This window comes from Chamaea fasciata, unplaced genomic scaffold (genome assembly GCF_029207755.1).
Source record: "Chamaea fasciata isolate MVZ Bird 193981 ecotype frontalis unplaced genomic scaffold, bChaFas1.0.hap1 SCAF_4, whole genome shotgun sequence".
Lineage (NCBI taxonomy): Eukaryota > Metazoa > Chordata > Aves > Passeriformes > Sylviidae > Chamaea > Chamaea fasciata.
The window spans coordinates 30951304-30965267 of NW_027094089.1; positions in this window are offsets into that span (position 1 = coordinate 30951304).

Here is a 13964-nt window from a genome sequence, read left to right on the forward strand (position 1 = left end):
ATTTCTGATATAAAGTAAGTTTCAAACAATAGAGACTGCACAGGACGATTCCCGTATTCCTCTCTGCTTTTCCCCTCTGTGCAAGCAACCATCAGGGTTATATTCTCCAACAGAATAAAATTCTCTAGCCTTCCTAAAGGGGTTTTTAGAAAACGGGTTGGCTTGGCAGGAGGAAGGATGCCATCAATTCACCCAAGCTATCACCCTGCACATTTTGTCTTTCCAACAAAAAAAAAGGGGGGGGAGAGGAGGAAGGAGGGGGAAACAGGCTTATATTGGGGTGGGGGTGGGTGCCCTCCTCTTGAGCAGCCTCCTCTGTGCAAAATACCATGTGAATATCATCTGAGTTGGGGGGGAGGGGGGACCGGGAGACAGAAAGGGGGGAAAGAGAGGGGGAGCAGAGGGGAGGCAGGCAGAGCAGGAAGGACTCAGGAAAGTTTGGTTGAAGTAGCCCCAGACCTCCTCCTCCGGCTGCCGGCGCCGGGCCAAGCCGAGCGCGGCGGCAGCGGGGGAGCCTTGGCAGCCTCGCCCGGGGGACGGCGCGGGGCCCGCTGACGTCAGCCTGCAGATGTGCCCCGGGCCGCCGCGCATGCGCGCCCGTCACGTGGCGGCGGGGGGGGGGCGTAGGGGCGCAGCCGGGGGAGCGCGAGCTGCGGGGGGGCGGCGGGACCCTCGCCCGGAGCCGCCTGAGGGGAGCCCGGCCTGGCCCGCCCGGGGAGCCGCAGCCGCGGGGTGCCGGCGGCAGGCGCCGGGCACGGGCCTTGCCGGTGGGCAGGAGGCGATCTGGGGCGGCCCCCCGCTGCCCGTCTCCCCGCTGCCATCGCCCCGCTCGTCCCGTGCCCCGTTACGGGGGTTAATAAAAGGAAGCCTCTTCAACACCATTTCCAGCGGAGGGGAGGCGGTGTCTGAAGCCCGAGCGGGCACCGGCAGCTGGGCCGGCATCGCGCCGGGGCCGGGGGTCCCAGCCCTGTCCTCTCAGCGCTTTCAGTTTCATTTGCGGCGGGGGGTCGGGCCCGGGGCGGGGGCCGCGGCGTGGACCCCGTGTGGCGGGGCACGAAGGTGCGGGCGGCTGCCGCCATGCGAATCGCCCCTGCTCCGGGAAGCCAGCGGTACCGGCGGGAGGGTCACACGGAGGGAGCGGGCTGGACCTCCCCCTCTCCGTCTGACCACCAAGTTAATTTCGGATTGCCGAAAAAAGAGAAAAAGGGGGGAAAAATAAAAATAAAAATAAAAAAAAAAAGCTTTCCTAAACCTAGGTTCTAAGGTTTCAAGCTTCTGCTGACTCTATTTCCCAAATAGTGCGGGTGTGGGTTTTCCTCCCCAGCCGGAGGTAGTAGGTTTAATTGCACCTTCTGGTGAATCTCTAATATCTGGCTGGACTGTGGAGTGGTTGCAGAGAAAGGTCCAAGAGTACAGTTACTCCGGGACTTCTCCGAGCATCGAAAGAGCAGGATCGGCCTGCAAAGTCAAAACGGCCCGCAGGACTCTGATGGTCAGCAGGGGCTGGCTGGCTTGGCGCCCTGTGGGATGGTGAAATCAGAGCCGTGGCTGGCATTCATCGTTTCAAATAAACTCTACACAATTACATTTGAATATGACGACCTGCAATGGTTAGATTACATTTTATGTACAAGTATGTGAAATTTCTTTGAACTGTACCTCTCCCAAAATAAGCACAACGTCCTAAATAGTCGCCTTTGTCCCCATTCATTCTGAAACAGCACAGTGAACGCTTACTCGAGAGATCCTTTTACCGTCGCCGGGCAAATTAATGTAACAATGGTTAGGGGAGTAGTAGAATGTATCACTGCATTGAAAACCGGAGCTATAGAATCAATGCTCTTTGGGAATAGGGGCATTCAGAAAGAAACGCTTTATTCTGGAAATGCATCTTCAACCTGCTCCCCCCGGGTTAATTGCTCATACGGAGGGCGCCATCCTGCGTCGGCGAGCGGGGGGAGCGCCCGGGATGTGCAGGGTTGCTGGCTGCGCCGGGACGCCCGGGGAGACAGTTCCGTCCTTCTTCATCTTGTACGGGCGTGAACAGCTGCCGCTTTGGTGTGTTCGTCTGGGTTCGTCTACTTCATTAAACCAGCTATTTCTAACACTACTAAAAGGAGCAATTTTTGTTAATATTCCATAGTTCCTGGTCCTGCAGCTAATCATTATATGCGATGTTCGCATGGGAAAGCCACGGAGCATGACCTGCTCAGATGCAGGCAGATGTACCTGAGTCACATCACCTATCTCCATGGATGGGCACTGTGACAGGTTCTGCTCAATCCTTTCTGCGGTACATACAGAGAGTAGGACAGGCTATCCTATTGAATGGACAGACTGTGAAGAGATTTTTTTTTTTTTTTTTACACATTCTGTGTAAGAACCAAGTAACCTTTTGAACAGACAAACACACATCACAGCCAATTGTCTCATTGCTGTGGTATCCTCGGGGGATTTGGGAGACCTGCCTTCAAACCAGACCCCGCCTGAATCAGACTCAGGAATGTTCACGTTGCTGTCTGACGGCTGAGCTGGGGACTATTCTGGTGTTAAAGAGTGGCCTCTTCGTGGTTGGATCTGCTCCATTGTGTATAGCTGAATAAATACTCATCAAGCTAAAAAGAAAGACAGCTTATCACTGTCTGGTTAGGGTCCTCACATGGTTTCAACTCCCTGCTCTAAATCCAGCAAAGCAAAGCAAAGATATATGGACTTCACAAATCCCAGCTGCTTGCCCAGACCAACAAGTTATTTATTCCCTGTTCCAGACATTTTCTTGCCTAAGCCCACTGGTGTATATATACCAGTCAAAACTGGTCTATTACCAGGAAAAGCTTTAGCTCATCTTTAGAAATTCCTGTCAGTGATTAGGATTTCTGACAGAACTGCCATTACGGTTTGACTTACCTGTTTTACTTTATTGTGTAAAACAGTATTTCAGGGTGAACCTTATTCAGATAAAAATAGAGAGCTCATTTGGTGACTTTTTTTCTCGTGTCCTCACCCCGGTTATTATCCATGTACATACATTTTTATGAACTGCAGCTTTTTAGAAAAGAAGCTTGCACAGGAGTTTTACACAGATTCTTAGTATAAATGTTTCTTTGCTGCAATTAGAAGTCTTTCTAGAAGGGATGGTAATTTTGCTCTGAATTCTAGTACTATGTATAAACTGTTTGAGCAGCTGTGTCTCAGAAGCTCTGGGCAGAATTACAAACTTACTGAGCACAAAGCATGTTACTCTATGCCTTAGTGTTTGCTGACCATGGAAGTAAGTAACTAAAGCAGTCTTGACTTCAGGCCTTTGAATTCTTTAGGATGTTAGCCAACAACTTTTAAAACAATCTTTTTTGTTTAAATAGACATTCATATTGAACTTGAATTTAGAATTGTGAGATGTACTTGGAGGTATTTGTGGTTAATTACAGAAAATTTACATTTTAATGAAATAAATATAGAGGACAAAGCAAGAAGGTAACAATTTCTGTTTCTGTAACTTGAGGGGTTTTTGTTACCTAAACATTTGGATGTATATGCTTGACAGTATGTTGGCTTTGGTTTGGAGTTTTTTTTCAGGTAGTTTTATCTGACTAGTGAAGATCTGAAGACTGTAAGCTATCTTATTTAGAAAAATCCCAGCAGTGTTTGTGGAGAGAATAAACCTTTTTAAGAAATATATATAAAACAATGTTATAAATTACATAAATACTGGAAAATTTAAATACTGTGTATAATTAAATGACTTCTACTGACCATAGAGTTGAAAAAGTAGTAATGATAAACTTGCATTTATATGTGCTATACTTTCTGTGCTGGTAAGGAGAAAAGTTTTTGATGTGCATGAGGACTTCATTTTTAGTCCCCTGAAATAACAGATTCTAGGGGCACTTAAAGGTAATGGTGCTATTGAAATCCAGGATCTTTCACTGACTTTTCCTTGTAAACAGTCTGAATTCAGACTGCTTACAAATCTCACCTTCCATTGCAGTAAGAGATCTAACAGCATCTCTAGAAATGACCCCAGGCTATGTATGTTCAATTGTGCCTGCTACATTGCATTTCAGAGGGAAAATGCATATCAAAGTGTACTTTCAGTTGGAGAATGCATCCCTTTTGAGTTGAGCTGTTTTTGATGGCCCTCTAAAGCAAAATTCATTGTGATGCATTTGACTTCATGTAGGGCTTTGAGGCTACTTCTGCCCAGCAATGCAATGTTGCCAGTAAAGTCTTCATTTAAATAAAAAGAGCCTTGCCAAAGGCAGGACCCCCACATGAAGTGTGTTATGCTGATGTGGGGCTTATCCTCACCCAAGGCCCCTTAGGTCTGCAAGACCCTGTGAACCTGGATTACCCGACTGTTTTAGTTTTAGATTTAGAAATAAAGCTGGAAAAGTTAATGTCAGCTTGATATCCTCCATAATGTCCAGGCCAGTTTCCTCCCTGGTGAACACAGATGGGACAGGGCAGAGAAACCAGTGAATATGAATGCAGTGAGAGTAACACTGAAAACTTGCTCAAAGATGGACAATGAGAAGGGTAAGACTACATATCTATTAAACCTGAGATTAGGAATCTTAGACTCATCAAATTGATTAGGGAAATCCTATAGCAGAATGGATCACCTCAAATTTTACAGGCAAATCAGAAGAAACAGATGCTATCCTCATTAAAATTAGCACAGAAAATAAAGAAAACAAATCCAGTAAAGGTCCACACAAGAACAGGAACAATAGTAAACAGGAAAAAAAATACATAAATCAGATGAGGGAGTTGGGTTTTTTCAGAGTTTTCCCTGCTTTGTCTATTTCCAGCTTTCCAAGTCAAGAGAAGATACCAGAAAGATTAGGTCAGTAGGCATGTTTAAAGGGAGCATTTCCCAGGTTTATGTATTATAGATTTTCTGTCTATTCTCATTTTGCTATTTTCCTATTTCCAGAGAAAGTTGTTCATAAGATCTGAACAATCTGTAAGACTTAGCGAGAACAAAGCTGAGACAAATTATACAGTATGTGGAAAATGTGTATGTGGAAAATCTCTATGAAAAAAATTGGCAAATGGTATTCCTCAAAGATTAGTGTACACAGAAACATATAAAAGCTGTGCAGAAAATCTTAGGAAATACATAAGAATTCAGTTATTTTGGTTTTAGAATGAAAAATCTGGAATTAACTCACAGGAAGACCTGGCTATTACCATGCAGAGCACTGCAGCATTTTGCAGTCTGGCACTCAGCTCCAGGAATGACACTCCTAGTGCAGAATTAGGCATCTTGGTCTTGTGCCTGACTGGCTTGTTTAGTTAGGCTTGTTTTAGAGCTGAAGGAGAGCGCTGATGAGCATCACACACTGCTCATTTAGTATCTACTGAACCATGAAGTTCCCCTTTTCTTGATCCACTTTATATATAAATGTGGACACATAGACCAATGTCAGAGATTGTAAAACTGGATTATGAAATGAGCACAGATTTATTTTGAATGGAAAAAATTGGACTTTCCATATTCCTGGATTGTATTGGTGGAAAAGATTTATTAAAGATTTTGGAGCATGCTGTGCATACTGCTTTGGACAGAGATTACATCTTTGTCTAATTTAGGTGGTTTTTTGGCATTCTTTATATCTTACTGTCTTGCAATAGTTTATAAATGGAAATATCTTTCATACATGCTGTTAAGACAATGGTTTGAGGAATAACTGAAAAAATCCCAGTACTCACTTCTCCCCTTGTAACTTTTCTGTATCACTCTAAAATGCAAAAACTTATTTTGAATGCTGTAAGGTGTTGTGTTAATGTGGTTAGTAAATGTGTTTCTTTCCTCTTCCCTCAACAAGTAACTTCATTGTTCATTTTTTAGAGGATTATCACAGCACTAATGTCTTATGTTTACGGAAAATTGTGTTCTGCTTTGAAGGAGTTTATTAAAATCTCTTCAAAAAGTCCAGCATTTCTCTTTTGTGACTTATTTAGGATTGGCTGGTTTTCCATAAGGCTGGTCTGTGCAGTAGTAAGTGTTTTGACCCTCATCTACATGTCTAACCTGGGAGTGATTAAACACCGCAGATTGGTGAGTGGAAAGAACTGCCATGTATGCTTAGCCCATTTTTTGCCCAGTTAACTCAAGTTACCTCCTTGTAGGTCCTCTTGGAATCAAAATCCAGGGCCAGATTAATCTTTTGGTATGACCCAGAAGTTGGTTTTTTGTTAGAATCAACCCTCAGCTCCTTCAGTACAAATGTAAGAGGAATAGCTTAAAACCACCTACCACTTCCTACTAGTTCCCACTGCAATCCACTGGCATCCACAGACATAGGAAAGAATCCACTGCACTGTTGACTTTCACCCTAGGGCAGCTCAGGAGCATACCTATATTGTATTTAGCTGCTCTGCTGTGAGACCAGCGATCTCCCATGAGAGAAGAGTTATAAAAAGAAGTTGTAGAAAAGAACAGTTACTGGCCCTCTAGTAATGACCACAGCTGTTTGTCAGATGAACCTCTCAAAGGCCTCTGACATTTATATGAAGCTTGGGAGAAAGAACAAATACCGTGATGCTTGAGATTTATTTAACACCTTCATAGTAATTAGTGCTATGAATATTTTGTTATTCCTTGGAATACACTCAGTCTTGAATATATTTCTTTTTGCTATTTGGTAAAAAAATACAGGTACAGTCTAAAGATAAAACTAAAATGAAGGACTTGAAATAAAAGGTTGCAATGTAAGTTTTCCAGCATCTACGTATCTTTTTCACATTTACTGAAAACTCAGCTGTGCATTAAAATCACAAACAAAATTTTGATTCTAAGGAGTCAAAAGATTACCTTTCTTAGCCATGGGCTTATTTTCTGGGCACAATGTATGAATTGAAATATTAACTGGGTTTGACATACTTCTGTTCCTGCTATAGCCATTAGGGGTTTATTAACATCAATGTGCAAGTTATAATGCAAAAGAGTAAGATTCAGTTTTTCTCAAAAGATTTCAAGATGCCTAATATTATGATTAAAGAGACTTGTGCAGTCTGTACTATCAGTGTGGCATTCTAACATGAAGTAACCATAAAACCATTCAGAGATATGAAGATGATGTTCACAGGTGCTTGGGGGCAAAGGAAGAGCAACTTGAGCCTGTGTTTGTACTTACACATACTTATATGATGAGCCCAGATCAAAAGAGGCCTCATCCTCTACATGGTCATCACTGCAAACTCTGGAATGGATTCACATTGATTCTTGCCTTCTGAGTTCTTGGAAGATTAACTTCTCCTGCCTTCAGTTTTCTTTTATTCAAAACAAAACAAACAAAACAACAAAACAAAACAAAACAAAACAAAACACCACCACCCCCCTCTGTATTCCCACCATGCTTGAAACTCAATCAATGGTAATAAATTCTGTGTATTGGTTTTGTAAACTTTTAAATTAATAGTATATCGAGAGATTTCTCAGCTAGAATAAAAGTACTCAAAGCAAATGGAGTAACAGCTAAAGTAATCTACAAGCTTGGAGAAAATTCTGGACATTTATTTTTAGCTCATTGCATCCACAGTTGCATCTACACAATTTCACCCACAGATAAGTCTATCTGGCAAAAAATAGAATAAGTTTCTGTATAAATTATTGCATGAACAGTTTTCTGCATAGATTTAATTGTACACTTTACACAACTCTTTCCATACTGATCTTCTGTATAAAGTTTGGCTATTTAGCCAACTTAACATTGTATTTACAAGAAAATTCAGGTAAACACTTAAAGAACACAAACACATATCCCACCTGCAACTGTATTTACGATGCATTTTTTCCTGCTGTCTTTAAAAGCAGGTCTTCAAAGTTTGCCTATTTCCCACGCCTACTAGTGCTTGAGTAGTGCAAAAATGAAAGTTGAGTTTAGTACTTTACCAGGTATCATTGGTGTTTCATAGCAGATCAAGTGGGACTGCAAGGGAGGTGTAATTAAGCACTGTTCTTTTCATAATTCAAGGATTTGCATTACTCAGTTTAAATTTGTGCAAGAACCCATCTTCACTGCAGCTGGTACAAATTTTAAGGCCAAAATATCTTTTGATGAATTTACTAAAATGAAGTGTATTCTTTAAAAATATATTTTACAGCTATTGTCTCCATGGCAGGGCTGATTATTCCCTTAGTATTGGCTCGTACTTCTTCTGAAGTATTATTTTTAAGCATCACCTGTGGGTATCGCCTGTCCTTTCTATTTAAAGTCTAGACACAGGGTTATTTCCATTTCTCATCCTCCAAAAGCTGTCCCTGGGCCATTCTCTTTCTCTGTCCCCAGACAGTATATCTGACTTTCAGAGGTGAGAATCGGGATTCTCTCTGAATAGGCTTGGGGGAGGGTACAGGGGTAACCTTTGCTCTTGCTCTGCCTTAGAATCTCAGCTTTGCACGTGAATGAATACTTTTCTATTGGGGTCTTTCTTTTGGGGGATGAAACGAAAGAATACCAGGGATTTCACTTTGTGCCCTGTCTCTGCAAAGGTTTTCTCTGAGGCTTCATGAAAAAAAGAAATTCAGAAGCTTGAAACGTCCAGTGCAAAACTTTTCGAACAAGCAGGTCAGCCCAACATTCATCACACTGTACTCTACAGTAAATCACAAAAAGCATTTTCAAAGAAAATTACTTTCTAGCTACATGGTTTCATACCAAAGATGGGAAGTAAAGTGCATTAGTGTAATTCTTCTGAAGTACAACTGTAGTTTTGAAGATTAAAATTATTTGTTGATTGCTGCTCTCTAAGGAGGATGGAACCAGGTGGTTTTTTTGTGGATTGGTTTTTTAGGTTTTCCTTTTTTGTGTGGTTTTTTGTGTGTGTGTTTTTTTGGGTTTTTTTTTTGGTTGGTTGGGGTTGTTTTGTTTTATTTTAACTCAAGAGCTTAGGGAATTGAAGGAACTATGATGTGCAGAAAGTAATATTTTTATCTTGAAAAAAGGACCCTGGATGACAAAATGCACACTTTATTAAGTATAATTAGATACTATGAATGTTTTTATCAAAAAAATCCTCATTGTGCTGGTGCATAAACATTACATATGTCCTAGTAGATGTGCCTGGATGTATGCACTGCTACCAAAGTGTTTTCTGCCCCTTGCTAACGTTTAGGCCTCTAAGCTTCTCAGAAGCTCCTCAAACTTTTTCATTATGTATTTTACATGAAAGAAAGGAATTAACCTTGTATGACTCAATATGAAAAAGCTGTAGAAAAGGATACCATTTTGTTTGTGTTTTCTTGGCTATAAAATATTTAATATCACACTTAATGAAATCTTACAATATTTTCAGGTGAGCCAGCGACACTGGTCAGCAATACTGACAATAAACAGCCATCAGCAGTGGGATCAACAATATATCATGGCTGTTCTCATTCTGGCCCCCTCTATGATCCTAGTTGAGGAGTAAGTGAATTCTTCCCCTGACCTCTGAGACATACTAAGAATATTAATGGTAAATACATGCATTACTAGTGGTACGTGTATCCAGTCCAGCAGTTCTTACCTCCTACCTTGTTAAAGAACCTGGCACATACAAAAACCAGTTTGCTGTAGATTAACTGGCAAGATCTTGCGGCTTAGTGACTTCAATATAAATTCATATTAAAAGAATTATACTATTTTAATCAGGTCTACTTACACAGATTTAAATAAAGATTTGTTTCATGACATGATATGTAAGTAAAAATGTAAACTGCACTTATGCTGGTATTGGAAAGAAAGGTAGGCAAAGTTACTCTTTATTTTCTATAAAATAGTGCTTTGCTATATAAAAAAACCCACTAAACCTTATCATGTCTTATGGCTAAAGTACTGTCTTTAAAGATTCATAACTCAGATTCCTAGCTTTTCTCATCATTGTTTTTGGACAAGCTTTTTCTGAAACATTCAGATGGTTTGATAGTAGTGAACTTCTAAGCAGCATATATTTGCAATTGAGAAGTCCTTATAGCTGAGAATGGGGAAAGGGCTCTCCCATCGCTGATTATGCATTAAGATTCAGCTATTCTGACAGCTGCACGGGCCTTTGCGATCTAGATTACCCCAATTAGGTTTTTAAACAGTCAAATTTAACTTGGAGTAATTAACTGTATAGTCGGAAAGTAATTTGCATGATTAATGAACATTGCGTTTTACTCCTTTTGGAAAATCTAAAAGTAATTAAAAGGAATTACCCTTTTAAAATACAGGAAAGATGTGTGTGTGATATACTTCTTATCCATCTTCATTCCTGTTATTTACTACATTAAACATACCTGACTGTTTTTTCATAATACTGGTAACAAGATCAAAATCTCAGTACAAATATTAGAACTTTGTCAGAATAGGTAATTTTTATTTCCCAACTTCACACTTGGTCATCAGGCAATCATCCCACATCAGGCAGCATAATACTTTAAACCTCTGAGCTATAAAGTCATAGACTGGCCAGCTGGAAGAAAAATAGGTTTCCCCTTACCCATTGCCAATGCTTCTGGACTCAACCAATTCCCTGAAGAAAAATGACTATATGCTTGGCACAGAGCAGTTGCTAAATTTAAATTCCTCCTGCCCCTATATACTAAGCTTTCTATCTGATTCAACACTAAACTCCTATGATTTGGCCAGCTTCTCTTCAGAAAGGGATCTTAGCCATAAATAAATTTACTGAAAATGATTCTTTGCTTTCCTTTCCTTCATAGTACTAAAAGGAAGTTCCAGTGAAATAGGAAAAGTGGCAGATGCAGCCAACCTAACATGCCATCAACAAAAATTTTGGCTATTGCCTGCACCGCTCCACATCTGATAGCATTGCTTCATTTCTCTTATGAATTACAGGTGTCTGTAGCAGTGTGCATATTTAACCAGCAAATATGAACTGAATGCAAATTTTCTAGAAAGGTTTGGAAGAGGAAAGTAGTCTGAATAATCACTTTTACAAAATGAAAACAATTTTATTTAGGTTCTTAGCTATTTCTGAGACTACATAAGATCTACCCAACATCTTACAGAAGATCACTGTACCCTTCTCTTGTGATTCTTTAAAGTACCACTAAAATGAGGAAACATTATCTGTGTGATTCAGCAGACATTTATTTAATCCACACGTTTAAGAGTTCTCTGATATCCATACTCTAGAGAAAATTTAGTTGCAGGATTAGTATCTTCATCTCATGTTATAAACTAGCCATGTGTGTTGCAAGCCTGATGGAAACTAGATAGCAGGTGAATAAATATCAATAACTTTGGCTGAAGAAATCAATACTGAAACACAACTGCTATAGAAGCAGAAGCATAATTCTCTGATATTGTGAACAATGAGTTCTAACACTATATAATTGCTGTATGTGCAATACATGGACTGAGATATTAACAGCATGGCAAGCAACTTTTTTTTTTTTTTAATCAGATACTAAAAGAAATGGAAGTGCTTCTGTGTAGTGAGTAATATATAAAAACAGTAGCACACTCTTTTAAGTCATTACGTATCACCATGCCAAAAAGGAGAAAACAACTTTGTAAAGATTATGACATTGTCTTATCCTTTGTCAATTTTTATTAAAAGAATAGCAATTATAAACAAAAACAATCTACTTTAATATTTAGTCATATAAAATATTAATAAAGCATTGTGATGAAAACTTACTGCTTAAGTTTAGTTGAAATTATTTTCATAAAAGATGAAATTTTGAACTCTATTAGTATTGTCAGGAAATCAAAGGATTTCCTTAGCCATGCAAAAAGTAGGCATAGATCTTTGAAACAAAATAATTTTGTGGGAAAATATATCATTCTTATTAATATATTAAAAATATTCTCTTTGGTCTGACTAAACTAAGTTTTGCCTTACAGACAACTGTGTAGTTTGCTAATAATTTGCCAAACATCCGTATCTGAAAATGCTTTTTCCTGTAAGCTGGATCCCTGCCATACATATGCATGTTTACTGGAAAGCCTTACATGAATCTTTTTCATTTTTGCTTCTTAATCTGAGTTCTGAAGTGCAACCACGAGTAAGTTGTTTGAAAGAGTAACACATGAGCTTGAGTTCAATTATTTTGGTGTCTATTTTCTCTTCTAGTCTCTTGCTTTTTTAGAATTGGCACTGGGTTTGTGTCCCCTTGAGGAATTTTGTGCATGTTGACTACTACCCAGATTTTATTTTTTAATAGATGCAGCTTGAAAACAACGTTGCTAAAATGTTGCAAAGATAACTTTGTTCAGCAGTTATGTGATATGATAATGCTGCTTTGATGCTGCAGTACTCCTGTGGGATGGTTTCATCCCAGGTAAAGCCCCATGGACAGTCTTATCTCCAGTGGAAAAGAACTTTAGCAGGAATTAATTTGTCTGGGCAAAATAACTCTTTCTTGATTTAAGGTGAAGGCTTACATCTAACTCCTGGTAGTACTACACGGAGTTAGCTGATTTGGTTTAGGATGTTCCTGGCACAAGGAACATAGATTTCTTCTTGAAAGCACTATTCCTATTGTACATCATTCTGGGGCTCTGTCTGTCCTCCCCCAATTTACTTTGGTTTATGTGACTTGGCTTTCTGAGAAGTGCTGCTTCTCTCGCAGTAACTCACAGTTGATGTAGTGATGTAATATTTCATGAAATTAATATCTGTGTTACATTATAAAATTTGAATGCTGCTGCAGCTACACTCTTCTTGATGTAGAGCAGACACTGTTTGACTAACAGTCAAGACACAGTTGTTATTCTCAGCTTCAGTGTTCTTGAACTGTAACCCATACATGAGAGCTTGCTTTCTGAGTTAATCATCTCTTAAATTAGCAGTCCGGAGACTTGAAAATGTTTTTTAATTTCATCTTTGTTGTTACTGCCCACATAAGTTCTAGCCGTAAAGGGAAATTTACATTCAAATTTGTGTTGTTCTTAGCAGAATTCTGCTGGGACTCTCATATATGCAATTATGGTATTATTTTTATACTTTTGCCAGTTCTTCAATATTTTGTCATCCCAAATAATAGATTACATGCAATGTTGCCAGAATCCTGTCACATACAAGGAACTTTGATCCAGCTACAGAATTTTTGTTAAGCCTGCACTCAAATAATGTATTGGCTGCTCAGCCTTAGTCTTCATAAGCAAAGAGCATTAAAACTAAGCTCCTGTTTGTGACGGGGACTTGTCCTGCATTTAGAGCCATCTGGCAGCTACCTGATAAAGTCTAGATGAATTTTTAATTTGCAAAACAGGTAGGAGAACCATTCTGAACAGACTAACTAACCTTAGATTCAGCTCAGCTGAACAGTTTCACCTCTCTGTTATGAAACACACATTTGTTCCCTTTCTATTATGCAGCTTCATTCACATTAACCTCAGTCTTTGGATTCTTCCTTTAAATACAACAAAATAATCACCTTGTTTTCTAGCGTTGCAGTTCACGTTTGTAGGACTATAACTAACATGCTCCCAAATCTAACAAAAATACAATTTTCATTGCAATGAGTTTGACAGAACAAAACTTTTCACTTTTTAAGAGTGAAATAGACACAGATACAGAAAGAAGTTATACTGAAATAAAAGCATGTTGCCCATTCAAATGAAAACTTACACACCACTGCAATAGGTCATGCATACACAGTAGCATTGTAAGCTTGTTCTTTTGCAACATTTAATATAAATTAATAACTGTAAGAGTTTTTCACTCAGTGCAAATAGTCATAAAATTAATCAGTCTGTTAAATAAAAGCAATAGAAGTAACTAAGATTAACTTCTATGACAGATATCAGCTTTGAGCACTGTAATTTTTTCCTGTGGTTAAGTTAGCATTTTAGTAAAGATGTATCTACATCATGTCACCAAAAATAATTGCTTGCCTCATCAACAATCAAAATTGCCCAGTATTCTATTAAAGGAAATAAAACACAACCACTTTAGAACCTTAAGGAAACTTGAGCAAACAATTGTTAAGGAAATGAATGGACTAGTTATTTACCAAGTAA